This window comes from Prionailurus viverrinus, chromosome F1 (assembly GCF_022837055.1).
Source record: "Prionailurus viverrinus isolate Anna chromosome F1, UM_Priviv_1.0, whole genome shotgun sequence".
Taxonomy (NCBI): Eukaryota; Metazoa; Chordata; class Mammalia; order Carnivora; family Felidae; genus Prionailurus; species Prionailurus viverrinus.
In genome coordinates this window covers 22935078-22949592 of record NC_062577.1, presented here as the reverse complement: position 1 = coordinate 22949592, position 14515 = coordinate 22935078, and the positions used below count along the sequence as shown (strand labels likewise).

The 14515-nt window shown below is 40.5% G+C and overlaps 1 protein-coding gene across 7 annotated transcripts in view; it reads right to left on the bottom strand.

Annotated features, from left to right (window-relative positions):
• Positions 1–14515, bottom strand: part of RGS8 (regulator of G protein signaling 8) — a 147269-nt gene that overhangs the window by 77454 nt on the left and 55300 nt on the right. The window contains exon 1 of one of the 7 annotated variants that reach the window (XM_047839749.1): positions 5674–5700. The exons of the other annotated variants lie outside the window; for them this stretch is intronic. The gene's annotated coding sequence lies outside the window, so the exon portion shown is untranslated. Of the gene's footprint in view, positions 1–5673; positions 5701–14515 lie in introns of those variants that run through there. 7 annotated transcript variants of the gene reach the window in all.

Genomic DNA, 14515 nt, shown 5'->3' with positions numbered 1-14515 from the left:
CATTACACAGGACAAGTATACTACTTAGAAATGAAGGTAACTACCAAAAACACTAAAAACAAAACCACTTAAAGGTGGTTGCCTCTGGTGAGTGGGTATGTGGTAAAGCAGATACTATTGCTTCTTTTAAATGCTCTCTACATGATCTTTGTCAATTCAAGGTTCATGTATTACCTGAATAAACATTTTTTAATGAAATGGCAGACTGTTTAGAGACATTGTCTCCCTAGAATGTGTACACCTGCATGGATGATGAAGATGTTGGCTCGTATGCAACTTCTTCCGGAATACCTGGAGGTGAAAGAGAGTGGCCTGGGCTGGTGAAGTCCTGACAGAGGTTTCTTCCATATCCATCCACTATGCTCCCTTCTACCGGCTCTGTCAGTTCTGATCATTGGCAAAAGTGGGAAACTTCCATTTTTATTCAAAAATCACATCCTTTCCTTACGCCAAAGACAGCACAGTGAAATTGTTTCTAATTTACATTTTGAAACTCCCTCACATAAAAATTCATTATCCTATGAAAATGTGCATTATTCTATAAATGTGAACGGCTTCAAAAGGCAAAGCATTAGTAAAAAAAAAAAAAAATGTAATGTCCTTCCTTGCCACCTAAGTCAAATCCTGATAAAGCTACATTAGCCTACTGATTAGTAATTTTTGCACATTAAAAATTTTATATAGATTTGATAAGATTTTCAACTTTTGTTTAATGAATATTTAATTCAGAAAGCCACGAAATAATAGGTAATTATAGCTCTACAAGAACACATATTGACATGTAGTTTAAGAGACTGTGAAAGGTTCCTTGTGCTTGCAGTGAGTTTATAATTTAAACACAAAGAAAAATTTTAAGGTTGCCAATCAAATATTCATCAGCAGAAAGAATGCACGGAGGATCTCACTTCCTCAGGGCACGTATGCAAAGGAGATACTAAAAATAACATAGGTACAGGTTTGGCAGACCTTGTTTAGGCAAAATTCCAAACACATCCAAAAAGAGCTGATGAAGAAAAAAGTTTCCCTAGCTTGGAAGCAGAGGCAATGGCATATAAGGGTCAGGTTTGGAAAAGATGGTGGAGGGAATAAGCAAAGGGCCTTAGAGGCAGAAACAAATGGGCAAGCCCAAGAATTTTATTTCCCCACCGTTTCTTTTAATCTTTTTCTTAAACCTTTTTTTTTAATGTTTATTTACTTTTTGAAGGAGAGAGAGAGAGAGAGCATGAGCAGGGGAGGGGCAGAGAGAGAGGGAGACACAGAATCCAAAGCAGGTTCCAGGCTCTGAGCTGTCAGCAAAGAGACCAATGTGGAGCTCGAACTCACAAGCTGTGAGATAATGACCTGAGCTGAAGTTGGACACTTAACCAACTGAGCCACCCAGGTGCCCCACTTTCAATCTTTTTCTTAACATGAGCTATCCTCTAATATCTTTAGTCCTGACTCACAATGAGGCTCAGGTCCCCCTTGCTGTCCTTAAGAAACTCAGTGATTCTAATGCATAGAGACTTAATGGGTTCTCTCTCCTGGGGCTTGGGGGGGGGGCGGGGAAGGGGGACTTACATTTTAAGGGCCGACACAAGTTTAAAACACATATGCCTTATCATTCTAACAGATGATCACCTTTTCTTGCAAAGATTTGCCAGGTTTAAAAAAAAGAAAATTTTAGGGGCACCTGAGTGGCTCAGTCAGTTAAGCGTCCGATTCTTGATTTCAACCCAGGTCATTATATCACAGTTCATGAGATCAAGCCTCGCATCAAGCTCTGTGCTCACAGCATGGAGCCTGCTTGGAATTCTCTCTCTCCCTCTCTCTGCTCTTCCCCCACTTGCTCACACACACTCTCTGTCTCCAAATAAATAAGCATTTAAAAATTTTTAAAAAGAGGGGCGCCTGGGTGGCGCAGTCGGTTAAGCGTCCGACTTCAGCCAGGTCATGATCTCGCGGTCTGTGAGTTCGAGCCCCGCGTCAGGCTCTGGGCTGATGGCTCAGAGCCTGGAGCCTGTTTCCAATTCTGTGTCTCCCTCTCTCTGCCCCTCCCCCGTTCATGCTCTGTCTCTCTCTGTCCCAAAAATAAATAAACGTTGAAAAAAAAATTAAAAAAAAAATTTTTAAAAAGAAAATTTTAGAGTCCTTCTAGCAACTCACCTCCTACCTTGTAGAGAAAGTCCCTAGGCCAGTAGACCTCAAATTCTAACACACTTAAGAATTTTCTGGAATACTCCAACTGACTGGTCTCATTCCTTGATATTCTGAGATTCTGAGTCAGCCCCAGAAAGCTATATTTTTAACCAGCATTACAAACCATCCCCTGGCCCACATTTAAAATGTGTGCATTGCACTAGAAGACTGCAGGGTTACAGAAATCTTCACTTCCCTCTGTTGCAGGGAAATCCACCAGGGCAGGTTTTCTGAGAATTTTCTCCGATCTGCATTCTATATTCTTGTCCTCACCCATGACTTGCTTCTGAAAATTATCAAGAATCCTTAATTGTCCTTTCCTTCCCAAGCACGGACATGGGCACTAATCTGCCTGCTACCTGGTAGCTCCTACAACACTCACTCAGAAGCATCTGCAGCCCCTGAAGATTTAGGCAGAAACTAGCTCAGTAATCCTGCACCTTCAGCCCTCACAAACCTAGCCGTGCAAAGAGACCTGCTCCACTCTGGTATTTTTAATTTCTCCAATTAACTGCCTGTTGGTTGACTGACTGGCAGTTGGATTCCTTCCTGTTTCTTGTTTACCTGATACTATAAAACAATTCCTCTTTGCCTATTCCCCAAGCTTTGTGTCACCCATGTGAGTCCATCCTGCCCCCAAGGAAATAGGATAAACCCTCCAACTATAGTTAAAACATTTCCTTAGAGCTACAAAAGTTGGAAAAGACTTTTTCTAAATCAAGATTCTTGCAATCACTGCTGAAAAAAAGTCTCAATCTGCTTTTTTTTTCAAAAGCCAATCCCAATTAAAGCAACATTACTCAGCTTCAACATTACAATGAGCACAAACACAACAACTGAAACCATGCTGCAGTCCTCAGCAAGGAAAGGGTCACTCTGGTGGTCTAACATAATCTCGAGGTTGAGGGATTATGGTTTAAATGAAAATAAAGTTCACAAACCCTCACAGAGTACTTGGGAATGTCCTTAGACCTCCAGGGTTCTACAGATCACAGTTTGAAAAACACTAGTATAATAGAAAGAATTCTTGTCCCTGCCACTTGTTACCTATGTGACCTTGTTTGTGGTACCTAATCTCTCTGAGTCTCACTTATAACTAAAGAATGCTCAGGAAAAGGCTACAGTATGGAGGATGGATTGCACTGGGAGAGACTGAAGTCTCCAAGACCAGATGGAAAGCTATTGCAATGGCCCAGGTATGGCAGGTAACGAATGGGACTAGGGTACTCGCAGTGGGAATGAAAGGGGTATTTACAACTTTAGAAAGGCTAATTTCGAAAGAACCAATATCAGTGACCAACTGGGTATTTTCCCAACTATGCTCCCAAGATGTTGTTTGGTGTTCTGTGATAACTATGATTCTATCTTCCAAGAAAATATGGGAAACTTTGCTATAAGGTAAGCAGAACAATCCTCACATATCTTATTCCAGAATAATATTTGCTAGATCCACAACTACTAACCCAATGAAATTAGAAATGAAAGTCTGTTTTAGTTCCCTCTCTAAGGGAACTCTCCCTTTCTCTCCTTCTCTCCCTCCTCCTTCTTCTCCCCTACACACGTACGCGCGCGCACACACACACACACACACACACACTCTTACTCAGCACTATAGCAGTACTCAGACTGTCTTTAGTGTACTGAATCTTCTCGGCTGCTACAATCCTAATGAATGCCTCAATCAGAACCTGTCCAAAAAAAGGTATTAAATGATTATTTCTTGAATGAATAAATGAACAATGAGCATATAAGGAAACAACTAGACAGATGAATTTTAGGAGCCTGGGAAGTATGTATAACATTCACTCCAAATCCTCTTCCCTGATGGCTAATGTTAAAATTTCAACATTAGAATTTAAATCCTAGGGTGCCTGGGTGGCTCAGTCCATTAAGCATCAGACTATGGCTCAGGTCATGATCTTACGGTTTGTGAGCTTGAGTCCCGCATCCGGCTCTGTGCTGACAGCTCAGTACCTGGAGCCTACTTCGGATTCTGTGTCTCCCTCTCCCTTTGTTCCTCCCCTGCTCGTGCTCTGTTTCTCTGTGTCTCTCAAAAATTAATAAACGTTAAAAAAAAATAAAAAGTTTAAATCCTTTGGCCAAAATCTCTCAGGAGAAGATATGGCTTCAGCAAAAGATTTTTCAGACTTATGAAGATGGCAGAGAACTTAAGAGTGGATGATGGTCATTGTAAAGCACTTGGGCTAGAAATAGTTTTGTTATTAGGAACTGAATGTTATATGTTGGCAATGATTGACTAATAGGAACGTGCTATTATGGAATAAGGAATGGCTGATTGAGTAGAAGCTGCTGGAAGATTCTTTCAAGGCAAAAGTAAGATAGCGGCCACAGTAAAAAGAATCAAGAGTCCTTCACCCTGGCAACTCCAAAGATGATTTCTTGTGGCACATGCCTCAGGTAGAGTCCTGGCTACAAAGACAAATGTTATTGTGGCTTCACAGAAATCACAAAGTGAAGCCATCACAGCTTAATACAACCAAGTTGAAAAGTCACTTTAGGAAACTAAAATATCCAATGTATGAAATATATAGGAAACCTGAACACAGAAGCAAATGTATCTCATGGTTCCATAGCCTGCTCTGACAAAGGATTCCAATGTCAACAGTGTGAGTGAGGTGAATCAATTTCACAACAGAGGATATAAAGATATCCGAATGCTATATTTATAGGTAGTGACTCCTCATAGTACCTGATACATGTGTTATACAGGGTTTTCTGTTGATTAAATCTCAACGCAATTTTGTGGCAATTTTATTTGTTCTTTGTTTTAGATACTCCCAAGTATGTTGGGTAAGAAGTGATATGCCATGCTCAAGGGGTGCCTGGCTGGCTCAATTCGTAGAACATGTGACTCCTGATCTTGGGGTTGTGAGTTTAAGCCCCATGTTGGGTATAGACATTGTTTTTAAAAAATGAAGTCTTAAAAGGAAGGAAGGAAGGAAGGAAGGAAGGAAGGAAGGAAGGAAGGAAGGAAAAAGAAAAGAACCATGCTCAAAATTCCAGGAAATTAATTACCTAGGAGAATTCATGAAAGACTGCAGAAGTATGATGCTGCATTTTTTTAAGTTTATCTACTTTGAGAAAGAGAGCAAGCAGAGGGAGCAGAGAGACAGGGGAGAGAGCGAATCCCAAGCAGGCTCTGCAGGTCAGCACAGAGCCCGATGTGGGGCTGGAACCCATAAACCGTGAGATCATGACCTGAGCTGAAATCAAGAGTCAGACGCTTAACCAACTGAGCCACCCAGGTGCCCCTATGATGCTGCATTTTTATATCCATTTGCTATATATTTATTGACTTTGATGAGTGTTAGAACTTGCAAGCTGACACAGGGCATCAGGTATCAAAATCCTAAGGAATTTTGGCAGGGTAGGATAAATGGAGCCAGCAGGTAGGAGCTAAGCTAGGACTGGGATTTGGGCCCAGATGCAAGTATGGCCAGGACAGGACTGGGACAATACACTGGAGTGACTCACCCATTTCTCAAATCTGAAGCCACACTGGAGCACAAGGAGACAGGGACAGCTTGAGGATTGAGGAGGCAAAGCAAATACAGCTAAGGACCAGGGTTCAAGGTAAAAAAAAAAAAAAAAAGTAATGAAGAAAGATTCAGGCATATCCACCTCCAGTACCAAGTGCTCATCTATACTGTCTAATAAAATTAGGAATATATGTAGACACAACATCAACAGACTAAACAGAGGCTCTTGACATCAGTATTCTGTTTAATGGCATGGCCAAAACAAAAGACACAGCTTGGATGCCAAAATTATTTATTTCAGCTTCCGATCTGGGTAAACAAGAAGCAGGTCAGTCACAATATGATCTAACACTCTACATTCATAGATGGGCGATGACTGACTGGAAGCTGAATAACTCAATTATAATGATGATGGTTACGATTCTCAGAGCCGAGTGTTATGAGATCTGCAGCAAAAAGAGCTTTATGAAGTCCAATCATCACACTTGAGAAGAGGATAATACTCGCCAGATAAAAAGATTAGAAGATTTGCATCAATAAGCCAAAGAAAAAAATAACTGAAGGAATCTTGGGCTTGTTACAAACATATTTTCAATACCTGATACTCCTTTATTCTTCTTTGACTTTGTAGTTGATCCAAATACTTTTCTATGCATTTTTATGTTGTTTCATTATAAGGTATGGTTTTGTAAGAATTAGGCTTGACCAAGATGATCTTTCTGTAATAGAATCTACTAATATTAACTAAGGAGGTAAGGGAATTGACCTAAATACCCAAGTTAGGAACCAAAGAGCCAGAATTTTGTACTGTCAGCACTCAGAGGATGTTGGGAAATCCAGAGCACATGACCATTTAGTGTCAAGTCAACAAAAAGTTGTGATTTACTGCAAGTTGAACTTAGTATTTTCTAAGGCAATTGTGTCCATGGAAATATGTGAACCACTAATATGCTAATATGAGTAGCACTAATATGTAAATTTAAATTTTCAAGTAGCCATATTAAAACAGGTAAAAAGAAACAGGTGAAATTAATTTGTATAGTATATTTTAACGCAATAGAGCCAACGGTATTATCATTTCAACATATACTCAATATTTTAAAATTATTAATAGTATACATCCTTTTTTGTTACACTAAGTGTTGAAATTCGATGTATATTTTACACTAACAACACATTTCAATTCAGACTAGCTCCATTTCAAGTGCTCAACAGCCCCATGTGGCTAGTGGCTACTACCCAGGGCAACAGATCCTAGGAGATCCTAAGATCCTAAGATCTCATATGGGTAGTGAAATTCAAATAGACAAAAGCACTTACTGAATATATCATATGATGAATCAAATTCCCCAAAACATCAAACTGTTCTAACATATATGTATTACATTATTTATAGAACATTATAATCATCTGTAACTAAAGAAAAGTCACTGCTATATATTTTTTAAAAGAAAAAAAGTGGGTTTTTTTCATCTCCAATAAAATTTATTTATCAGTTAATTTTTGAGGTAAAATGCTTCAATCCAACAGAATTTGAAAACAAATGCTTTGGGATAACAGGGGTCATTTACAATTCTGAAAAAAAAAATCTCAGCAAAATTTGATGAGCTCAGGGTGAAAGAGAAGGAAGAGGGAAAGAGAAGGAAGGAGGGGACAGGAGGGCACTATGCCACTGACAGAGGACCCAGTTGGGGGGAGGTGGGAGGGCACTTTGTCTCCACTGCATTTTTACCAAGAACCAGTCCTGATATTGAATAAATTTATGCCTCTATACAGCTCCACTGCACCAGTATGCAACTACTTATTCCTCTGGTTCTCTCTTTTCTACATTCATAAGACACACCTTGTAAGGGCGTGGCTCATCTATTCACTCTGACCAGCTTCATGACTGATACTGACCACCAGCACCTCCCTGACATAAAGGAATCAGCAGTGACCTACAAAGGGCCTTTCTGCCCTCAAAATACCTCCTTCAGTTCCCACTGTGATGCCTGAAATCTACAAAGAGCTTTCCCTTGGGTTAGGAGAGTGTTTCCCAAAGTTCAATCATTTGATTATGTCTGTCATATCATTATTTATTATATTTTCCTTAAATCTATATTTTTATTTGTATATTAATATATAATATTATATGTTATATTTCCTTTAAATTAACTTTTTTTATAAAAATACATTCATTGAAGAAACTCTATCACTCCCAAAAAAGTAAAACCTATACAATTTGCCATAAATACTCTAAAGATAACTAAACGACTATTAACATTTTAAATGGTCATACACATAACAACTGAAATTCTTTCGCCTCTCACCGGTGGTAAAATTATCACTAATTAAGAACTACTGAGTTAAATATTTCCAAATACTTAAAAAGGCGACTGTGAGAACGCAAATCTCATAGAACAGGTGTTAGCATTCACAAACAGCTACGAAAACTGCTTGAAATGGGAAAAGGGTTTAGGTTAGCGTTCTCATCTTTATTGTGCATAAGAATCACCTGGGAAGCTTATTAAAAATATAGGTTTCTGGGTCCCACACCAGATTTCATAGATTTAGCAAAACTGGGTTGGGCCTAAATATCTGCATTTTCATCAAGCTCTTCAGGTGATTAGGATTTAGCTGGTCAGCAAATGATGCTTCAAGAAGCGTAGCACAGAGCACTATGACCCAGTAAGAGATGTGAAGCTATGTCATGGATTATAACGCCCTGGGATAGTAGCAGGACGCCAGTACAGAAGAGATGCATGGAGAGAGAGGAGGATCTGAACATCAGCTCCATCAATTCCACTGTTTTGTGGAAGGTATCCTTCCAGAGGAACAGAGCTAAATGCAAACAGTCTACCTGCTTCAGCATAAACCCAGCAACAAAACTGCTTCCATATATCAAAAGTACTTGTATGTATCAGTCCTACCCAGAATCTTTCTATGGATGTCTTGCTTTTTCTCCTCTTTCAGAAAAGATAAAGGTCATGTGTTTATTATGCTTAGAGTACTGGGAATCCATATAAAACTTCCAGTTGATCTTGAAAGTCTATATGAAAGATACGAGATTTTAGGTTGGTGTAAAAAAAAGAGGGGTAGAGATTATGTGATCAGACTCTTCCCAGCAAAGTAGGGTGAATCGAAATGGATTCCACAGGAAATTATGTCATTCCTAACAAGAGCTCTCCAGGTAAACGCCGCCGCAGCAAACGAACCAAGTGAGAAGCAGAAAAACACTCAGCAGAGGCCTGTCTGCAATTTGAGATGCTTTCTGGTTTCCCCCTTATCTCACACCAAATACTGTACAGCTTGCTGTGTGGGAAGCTTCTAAGACGGTCCCCAGTGATCCCTGCCTCCTGGTATTCATGCCCTCCTATAATCCCCTCCCCTGCTGTGTGGGCTGAACCTTAGTAGTTTGCTTCTAATTTGTAAAATATAGCAGTGGTGTTGGGATAGTATACTTGTGTTTCAGTTCTACAGCCATGACTTCCTTCTTGCTCACACTCTGTCTTGCTTGCCGTGTCCGATGAAACAAACTACCATGCTGTGGACGCCCTGTGAGGAGGCCCATATGGCAAGGGGCTGAGGACAGTATATTAGTTCTGTGGCTGCTGTAACAGCTTACCACAGACTTGGTGGCTTCAAACAACAGAAATGTGTTCTCTCAGTTCTGGAGGCCAGAAGTCTGGGATATGATCAAGGGCTCAGCGAGGCTGTGCTTCCTCTGGAGACTCTAGAGGAGAATTTGTTCCCGCCTCTTCCAACTTCTGGTGGCCACCAGCATCCCTTGATTTGTGCCTCTATCATTCCAGTCACTGGCTCTGTGGTCACACTACCTCTTCCTCTTCTGTGTCTAATCTTCCTCTGTGTCTCTCTAATACTTCCGATGGCAGTTAGGGCCCACCCAGATAGTCCAGGATAATCTCTTCATCTCAGAAGCCTTAATCTCATCATGTAAAGCTTTACCATATGGTAAATCTTATGCTATGTGTATTTTACCACAATTAAAAATTGTTTTTTAATTTTTAAGGTAATGTTCCCAGATTCCAGAGATTAGGACCTCATAACATTGGGGGCCACCACTCAGCCCACTATAGGTTGTCCCTAGCCAAAAACCAGGAGGGAACTGAGGCCCAGATCAACAGCAAGCAAGGAACTCTGTCCTGGTAACAAACACATGAGCGAGCTCAGAAGCCAGTCCTTCTCCAGTTGAGCCTTGAGATGACTACCCAGCTGAAGCCCTGAGTAGAGCCTGTGAGAGACCCTGAGCCAAAGAACATGGCCATGCATAAATTCCTGACTTAACTGTGAGATAAATACTTTGTAAGCAACTGTGTTCAGGAGTTATTTGCTACCCGGCAGTAGATAACCAACAGTTGCTTTGTCAAGGCTCAAAAAATGGCAATTTATTACATGTATTCACATCTATTTAAGATGAGAAGCCAAAACTATTTTATTAATGGAGGCAAACTGATATTGTGACAAGAGCAAAAGCCAAAGATTTAGAAAAAGCCCACTCACTGCATGACCTTGAACTTCCCTGGGAATTTCTTTCCACTTGAGGTAGGTGGTGATAACAATATTTTCCTAATGGTGTTGCTGATAATGTTTAATGACATATGTAAAGCATCTATTTCAGGATCTGGCACATAGTAAGTGCTCAACAAGTAGTAGCTTATACTACTTCTACATACCTTAAGAAAATATTTTTTTTTCAAAGTAAAAATAAATATATTTTAGACTTCTCATCCTAGATTCTTTAATGAAATTATAGTTTCTCCAAGGCCAGTTATTTAGTGTTACTTGAAAAAAGAAAAAAAGAATCTAACATTTCCTGTGATGGACTTACCCAATTCCATGGGCCATGGGCCAGCTATACTATGGGCACCCTTTTTATGGCCAATCCTTTTTGAAACATCAAAAGAAGTTAATATAAAGGACACCTGGGTAGCTTAGTTGGTTAAGTGTCCAACTCTCATCTCATGGTTCATGAGACCAAGCCCTGCATCCGGCTCTGCCTCACAGCACGGAGCCTGTTTGGGATTCTCTCTCTCCCTCTCTCTCTGCCTCTCCCCCACTCATTTTCCCTCTCTCTCTCAAAATAAATAAATAAACAGTTTTTAAAAAGTAGTTAATATAAAATATGGAATCAAGAAATGAGGGAATAAAGAAATCAAGATGAAATTCTTTTGCTGGAGTCAGTGAACATTTATTGACAGAAAGAGGGAGAGAGATGATGCAAGCACTCAAGAGTAAATAAAAGACCTTGAAACCAAGGATGAGTCTGGGAAACCAGTTCAGGGATGGATGGCCATTTAATTCAGGCAGCTGAGGCAGAATGAAGAGGCTGTAATATCTCTTGGAGAGCCAGGGAGACAGTTTTAGAAGCATTTTGTTGGGCAAGAGGCTGAAGGTTAATGGCAAGGACACTAAAAAGATGTGAAAGCTGGAGAATTAAGAGAACATTCTCTGTCTTTCATGGAAGGTTTGATCTGGAGTCTCATCCCTGAACCTGATAAACACTTAACCTCTGGTCTTTCCTCATCCCTGAAATGGGGGATCATCCTGGATGGTCTCCCAGGTCCCTTCTAGCTGACACTCATGGCTTCTGCCCGGGTGAAAATGGATTATTCTGCCACATGTGTGCTGGACAATACTCAGCTTTCAGGTGAACAATGAAATATGCTGGTCAGAGTCAGCTGCTGTTTTGCTTCTCTATCTGCTCTCTCTCTCTCTCGTGTCAGTATGTTATTCCTCTTTAGGAAGAGAACCAGTGCTTAATACACAAGAGAAAAGCACCTGAAAGATGGCTTTCCAAGGGGGTTCTGCATAGTCTGGTAAGACAATTTATCTTCTCCCTGTGCTGACAGAAATAGTCACTGGGGCAGCTGACGTTGAGTACTGAGATGAAGGAACTGATGTGCTTTGGATGGGGGTATTAAGTCACTGGCAGTCATACATACACATACATTTTCTGGAATTTATGAAGAATTAGGTTTCCTTTTAAAGAAGAAAAGAAAAAAACAAAAAGAACAAGCCAAATTGTTTTTTCCTTTTCCAAGGTATTTTATATTTACTGGCTTTTTATTGCGCCAGAGATTACTATGAATGGGAAAAGGCGGTGCTGAGAATTTCTTTATTATTTCTAAGTGTTCAGGCCTCCCCTTCTTCCATAAGCCTGGTGGGGATCTCTGAGGCACTGATGCCTCTGGTATGTGTACAGGTATATGTGTAGAGGCACTGATGCTTCCTTTCCTTTTGGTCTTGACCTCTGACTCCTTGCACCTTCCTCCCAGCCACCCAGCCAGCGGGCAGCCAAGCACAGCCCACTCCTCCAGAAGCCCTTGTAGGTGCCAGCCAGTTACCTGGCAACAGAGACAATCATGCTAACAGGAGACAAAACAGCAGTGAAGACCAGAGAGAGGAGCTTCCTCCACAATCTAAAAGATGGAAGAGGCAGGGAAGCAAATGACCCTTTTTATCAATAGCCTTTCATCCCTGCCCACATTGTTCTCCTGAATCTCTAACCCCCAATTTCCATCACTGCCTGGTAAGAATGGCCTCCAATTGGAGAATTCAATCACAGCCACAGAATTCATATGAAATAGTGTACTTGGGGGGACTCAATAATCATCAACCCCTAACCCCGGTGTAATGTTCAGGAGTTAATCAACCCGAATTTCCATCTGTGCACATGTTGTGTTCCATCCGATCCAAGGATGTATTCTGACCATCCTTTCATAACAGCATCCTAACTGTCCTTTCATAACAGCATCCTAAACTCTATGTCCTGAGAAGCACCGACAAGTGATTACCTCACTTCTTGCCTTCCTAGCCATCATTCTACAGTGAGTGGTACCAGAGAGGGAGGCATACGCAGACTAGCTACTAATAGCTGACATTTACTGAATGCTTCCTCCATTCTAGGCACTTCCCTGAGCACCACACAGGCACATTTAACTTTCAAAACAGCCCTATGAAATCAAAAGTATTATCATCTCCATTTTACAGATGAAGAAACTGGGACTTAGGAACGAATGGTCAAAGAGTGTGCATCTACGAAGAACAGGGTCAACACTGGAACTCACTTCAGGATTTCAGCTTATGTTCTCAACCACTTTGTTACGTAGATAAAAGGTGAAAAATGGTAGGTTTGCCAAGAGGGAGTGTGGCTAGTGTGGCAGAGATGAAAATTACCAAACTGTAAGAGTCAGTGGATAAAAATGAATTATGCTAAAGTCACCTAACAGAATATGCTAAGGAAACTTTACTTCCTCAGGTAAGGTGGGACTGTGTAATAATAAGAGAGTCTGACCAATGCCTTTTAGCAGAGTCCTGTGAAACTGCAAATACACCCACAGGCTGTAAATGTCAAAGAAGACTCCTGAAGATCCTGTCACCCTCATCATCCTTTGATTTGAAGAGAAAAGTAATATGGCCCATTTGAGTCAATGCAAACAGAATGGGATGTGGAGTTAGATGTCCGGAATGTAAGTTCTGGCTTGGTTGTCCACTCACTTTGAGATCTCAAAGAAGTCAGGTCCATAAATATTTACTACTCCTATGTTTTACACCAAGTGCTGATTTAGGAGAGGAGGATATAAGAATTACCAGACATAGGCCAAGTTCTGAAGTGAGAACATGGGCTCATGGAGCAGGGAGAATCATGGACAATTTCCTACATTTTTCTTTTTTAAAAAATTTTTGGATTTTTAAAGTTTTTAAATTCTAGTTAACATACAGTGTAATATTATTTCAGGTGTACAATTTAGTGATTCAACACTTGCATACAACAGCCATTGTTCATCACAAGTCCCACATTTTTCTCATCTATAGACTGAGATGGCTAGTCGCAATTTCTGTGGTAAGCATCAAACAAGATGGCGACTGTGAAAAGCACTTATGGATGGCATAATACATCATGCAAAGTTAACAGTGATTTTTAGTGCTAAGATGCAGTGGGTATAAAATTCACAGATATTACCATGATTATTACCTACATGATCTGACTCCTGCCAACCTCTCTAACTTTCTTTCCCACTAACTCCCTGTCCCTCTTCTTGGTGGTACAGTCCATGATACTCCTGCCTTAGGGTCTCTGCACTGCCTGAGATATACTTATCTCACTTATCTGGATGGCTTATATTTTCATTTCATTCAGATCTCTGCTCAAAGTGATATTCCCCAGGATGGCCTCCTAATTCACCCTGTCTAAAATAGAGAACACGTGTGTACTCACACACACACATACACACACAGATATACACGCAGTGCACACATTAGAACACAGGCACACAACACGCACATGTGTACACAGATATGTTATACACTCAGATACATACACACATATACACATACACATAAGTATACAAACACAAATCACTCTCTATTTCCTTATCCTGTTTTTTTTTTTTAATCCGTAGTACTATTTCTTCCTAAAATTATGTTTTTACATGTTTGCTTACATGTTTATTGTCTGACTCCCCCACTGGAATGCAAGCTCCATGAGGGCGGGGACTCAGTGTCGTTCAATATTCTATTTCTTTTTTTTCTTAAAGGTTTATTTATTTTGAGAGAGAGAACAAGCAGGGGAGGGGCAGAGAGAGAGGGAGAGAGAGAATCCCAAGCAGTCTGTGCTGTCAGTGTGGAGCTCCATGCAGGGCTCAATCTTGTGACCTCAAGATCATGAGTTGAGCCGATATCAAGAGTCAGACGCTTGACCAACTGAGCCACCCAGGTGCCCCAAGATTCTATTTCTAGTGCCCAGAGCACTAGCTCATAGTCCAGCTCCATAATCATTCAGCAATAGTTCCCATACCATACAATTCCCCTATTTAAACCATAAAATTCAATGTTTT